The sequence below is a fragment of the Nicotiana tabacum genome, chromosome 7, assembly GCF_000715075.1.
Source record: "Nicotiana tabacum cultivar K326 chromosome 7, ASM71507v2, whole genome shotgun sequence".
NCBI classification, from domain to species: domain Eukaryota; kingdom Viridiplantae; phylum Streptophyta; class Magnoliopsida; order Solanales; family Solanaceae; genus Nicotiana; species Nicotiana tabacum.
Window position 1 is genome coordinate 77,015,441 of NC_134086.1, and position 5,302 is coordinate 77,020,742.

Below are 5,302 nucleotides of genomic sequence, written 5' to 3' on the forward strand. Positions count from 1 at the left end.
AAATGTTAAAGTCTAAGGATGAATTGAGTAAAGAAAGTCTTAGAAAATTTAGAGTATTATGAAGTATAAATGAAAGAAGTTGATGCGTATAAGTGAAGGTATAGGCGGCTAAATTCGTGGCCATAATTACCTCGATAACCAGCAAAACTTATGCGAAATCGTGGGATGACGCATGTTCGAGGCATTAAATGCGGAGAAACGTGCGTCCAATCAACCGTTAGAAACCTTTCAGATGGAGTTAGTAAATTTTCCGCCAAAAAGAATATTTCTACCAACTTCCCGGTGATGCAAAATTATGCCACTGAAAAGCAGGGAGAATATCTGTATGGGGTAAAATACGTTATAATGAATAATCGCACGACAAAGTGGCACGTGGAGTCGAAGATAGAGGATGGCTGAAATAGAAGGCAGCGATTTTGTCTGTTACCGGAAAGAATAATACTCATAAAAATGAAATAAATACCTGCCACCCGAAAGCATTTAATGAAGAATATTCTACAACATTTAGTATACTGCCCATTATAAAAGAATATGGCATTCATGCCCGTCGTTACACATTCTTCAGGCCCTCATAATTTACATTAAAGAGGGAGTTGATCCTAAGACCTTGTTCCCTAGGTGCAACTATAAATAATAAGCTCTATTATCATTGTAGGGGATATGATTATTCTGGCAAACATAAGTTACATTCTGTTCAAAGCTTAATATAATTTTATCTTATTGTTTCTTGATTTCATTGCCGTTGTGCCCGAAAGCCCTGCTCCCGAAATTATTATTTCTGACATTTTGTCTCCACTTCAAGTCTAAGTAGTACATTTTTATCCAATTCATCTATTATTTCAGGATCAAGTTAATTCACTTGTCTATAAACCAAATTCAACAGTACCGTTTCACGAGTAAACAATCACTAATAACGAATTCACTTTCTACACCTTCTAAAGTAACTAGTAGTGCATGCCCGTGCACTACACGGGCCCAACATGAGTAAAATTTAAATTTGGGTATTTTCGCTCCAGTCTACGCAAGCAGTTTCAGCACTAGTGAACGGCCCACAAGATCGCAGGAATTATGCATAAATTTTATAGTCAAGCATCACCTAGTTAAATAGCACAAATATCTAATTTATAACCATTATCATGACAAACTTGAGTCTCTAACAAAAACAAAATAGAACTTGAAAAATTAACAGGTACATACACATTAGACAAATTGAAGTAGTGGTGTCATTTTTCTTTTCATACTACGCCACTATCCATGTAATGCCAAGAAAGATAAATACCAAGAAGTCCTGCGTCTTTTCTCCTTCCCTGCAGCGTTGAGAAGATCTTAGAACAACTATTACATCAATATAAAATATGAGACATGTCAACTAAGACTACACTATTACTATCGTGTTGCTTTTTTTTTTTCAGACCTGTTTTGAAAATCGCTTTTCTTAAGCCGAGGGTCTATCGGAAATAACCTCTCTACTTCCACAAGGTAGGGGTAAAGTTTGCATATAATCTACCCTCCCCAAACTCAATTGAATCAAACTCATAAGACGAAATTGCTATTGCTTTCCTATGGCTACCACAGACGGAAATACAAAATACTTAATTCTCACTCACGGGCAAGAATAACAAAGAAGTACCAAAAATGGCTATCATTAATTCCTTTTCAGCGTAAACTCACCTTTATCTGTATGAACAACACATGCAAAACAAACCATAATAGAACGGGATGGCTACAACAGCGTAACAAGGTATTTAAGGGCACCAATATGGCCAATGCTTCCTTGTGGCCATGGAAAAGAGTGAATTTAGCTGCATATTCATTACATATATGTTCAATAACTTCATGAGCTTTGTAATGCTACAATGTAGCTGGAAAATAGCACTATCAATGTCTTTTCCAGACTAATAATGTAAAATCATCATTTGTGTATGTCAATCATTAGTCGAGCACAACAATGGACTTCTTCCTGAGTAACTTAAAGCTCAGTGACAAATATTACTTAATTACACCTTGATGCCTCGTATGATTTTTTTAATGATATTCTCCCTGTTCTTGTTCATATTCCTACTGTACCAAATATATATACCATGCACAAGATTCACCAAACACGACAGGCTCTAGCTATGATCCAAACCACTTTTATCCATGCCGAGCTTATGTGTTTTAAGAGTCAGAGGACCATAGTTTCTTGATTTAGCCTCAATTGGTTACCTTTTCTCAATGTTCTTACAACATGATCAACATTAAGTATGGTAAAATTGCTTATCAACAAACATTTAGTTCCAAAATCCTTACCCACTTCCCAATCTGTTGAGGTTGACGATCTAACTATTGTGCCAACTAATGTCGACAGAGCTGCTGTAATAGAAGTCCCAGTATTTTTCAAGCCTCCCACAATAGGACTCAATCCTAAAACTAAGCCAGATATCTCATATTTTATGTATGCTAAGCCTGATATCTCATAATTTATGTATGCTAGCCTTCTGATAACATTTCTTATATTCCTTCGAGATTATGTCAACCCACAATTCATAAGGGAGTCTAATGGCAGTAATCCTAAGATTTTTTGTACCATTTTCATTCCACTTTCTAGGCTTTCTAACCTTAGTCAGCCAGCACTTTCAAATATACATGCAAACAAATGGAGATATAACTTTGAATAATTAAAAGCCATACCTAATTTTTCTTGTTAACACAAAATTAGACAAAGTAGCAGTAGTGCAATAGAAAACACATGCAAGCAAACAGAGTAAAATTCAACATGTTTCTTATACACAACTACAAATACAACAAATATATTTTACCAAACTCTTGCTCTTTCTTTTTTTCCTTTCTAAAATTTTTCCTACTTCCCAACTCTCTAGTTAAGATATATATTTTCCAGTTATAGTTAAAATTAAAATAACAGGGAGTAAATTGCAAAAGCAATTTCATACATTTTTTCCTTTGGTAGAGGAATTTCAAAATTCATGTTCCAACTACATAGCCAGCATCTTCTAATATTTTTCCCCTAAAATCATATTTGCATCTACAATAAAGCACCCACCAATATTAAAATAAGCACAAGGACAATAAAAATGGTCGTAGAATCCCTATCATAAGCACAATCTGTATCCATTTCATTTTTCTGGTTTCTTGAGAAGATAAATGCAATGATACATAGGTTAATATACTGCAAGCTCAATAATAAGTTACATACCTTCCAAATGAAAATCACTATGTCGATTGGGTGTTATAAACAATCATTCATGGAACATTAAGAGTCATTCAGAACCTAATAAACTCTTATGTATTCAGCTGTATGTCTAGGGAAGTACTCTCTGCTTTTTCTCCCACAACCTTGATTTCAAATATGTCCTCACTTTTATCTGCAAGATTAAATTTGTTAATTCACCATCCTTTAACATGCTTCACCAACACTAAACAGATTTAGCTTTTAAGGAAGCTGTTACCTTTTTTCAATTTCATTCTCACCTGCTTGACATGCTATAAAATAAGAAGCTATTTCTTTTCATCTATGTATAGCCACAAAAGGCTCTTAGGTGCAATAGCCAAATACAGTAAAGCAATAGAAGAAAAACTTACTCATTACTAATCGGACAAGGCAAGAATGCTGGAGCACAAAATGAATGACATCTTCTGAAAATTGCAGTCATTATTAGCCTTACATCGAACAACCATAAAATAGCAACACAAAATTCATTGAGAAAAAAATCCAATTTTGCCATACTTCTGCTACTGTCAATTCATTGTCAACAGAACATAAAGCTCTAGAGCGTCAAAAATATGCCTTTTCTACCTCCACCGTTGCTTGATGGGGAACGCCTCAAGGCGAGAGAGAAAGAGAAAGAGATTTACTTTGCCTACTCTGAAGATGGGCAAATTCATGTAGTACTCAAAATTACCATTTATTTTGGGTAGCAAGAAACTAACCACAAAAGAAATTAACAGAAGAGCAAGGTACAAGGTACTGATGTCATTATAACCATAAAATACACCCATTTAAAGCTAAGAACACAAGCATCTTTATCATATAGATTCGACATTACAAATAGAGAATTCATATCACCTGTTGATAAATTTAAGTAACATGCAAATCAACAGTCAAAGGAGCATCCATATCTTCCATCTTGGATGCAAGCGACAAACATGCCGTAGCTAACATCTGAAATTGATCAGCTTTACTTCCCTGCAAAACCAAAAAAAGTATAAATTGTAATTGGATTTGGAATTGTAGCAAATTCATAGAAAAATATATATCGATCTAGGTAATTTATTCACATATAAAAATAGAGACCTCCAAACCCAGAATTGACATGAGCCTACAAAGAACAAAAGGCAAAAATCAAATTGAGAAAATAAAAAAAAAATTCATATTGCATTTTCATTTAAGAACAATATAAACAGTACCCCCCAGAAGAGAACAAACATATAGAAATCAAATTTTAAGTTTAAGTACTGTAGAAAATAATAATAAGAGCCAGTTGATAGTTGACTCCCAATTTCAAGAAAAGCCGAAAGCTTAATAGAATCCAACATCTCTCCAAATGGAAAGAGAATAAAAATAAATTACTTCAGCATAGTTGATCTAAAGGCATCAAGCCCTAGTTTTTTTAAGCCATGCAATCACAAATTAAAAGTTAATACACTCATACAAAATCAAACACACGACATTCAAAAAAAGAAGCAGGAAAATCACGGAAAAATCAAGTAGATGACAATATAACCCCAAGTACCAACTTCTCGATTTCTTTAGATATTTAGCTTTGGCGAAAATATCTCTCCTTTAATTTATGTAAGATGTCATCACTTACACTTGACAAATCAATGGATCTTCTGATCTTTCACTGCCAAAGACAAAGCTTTTAATGTAGTTTTGGAGGGTTTAAAACAAAGACCCATTACAATGAAAGGACATACAAAAAACTTCCGGCAAATGCACCAAAATCATGACTCAGAAAAAAGAAAGGCGAGGGAGAAGAACAAAATAAAAAGTGGAGTATATGGGAAATAGAAGTGAAAATGGAACTAATAGTCAGTTGTCGAAAAAAGGGGAAACTATAAAACACGTGTCACTTGGAAGACGAATATGGGAGCGCTGCAATTGAAAGTTTGAAACTGAAATACCGAAATGCCCTTGAAAAATAACTACAATTCCTAAATTACCCCTGTTCGTACATTGTTTGTACATTTGAACTCCCGTTTCTATATAGTAGTAAAAATTTGCCCAAATCATTTACAAAATGATCCAGCAAAAGAGTAGCCATCCCCTCAAGAAGCTTTGTAGTGATACAGAATTAATTGCCAT

General features: G+C 34.3%; 1 long non-coding RNA gene across 2 annotated transcripts; it reads right to left on the reverse strand.

The window, feature by feature from the left end:
* Positions 1-1,058: 1,058 nt before the first annotated feature.
* Positions 1,059-5,013, reverse strand: LOC107778603 (uncharacterized). 2 transcript variants are annotated; one of them, XR_001646413.2, is made up of 3 exons: positions 4,809-5,013; positions 3,194-4,183; positions 1,059-1,802 (listed from the first exon to the last, which is right to left on the reverse strand). It is a non-coding gene; the product is annotated as an uncharacterized LOC107778603 (long non-coding RNA). The 2 variants fall into 2 exon arrangements; XR_001646410.2 differs by having other exon boundaries at positions 1,063-1,307.
* Positions 5,014-5,302: the final 289 nt, after the last annotated feature.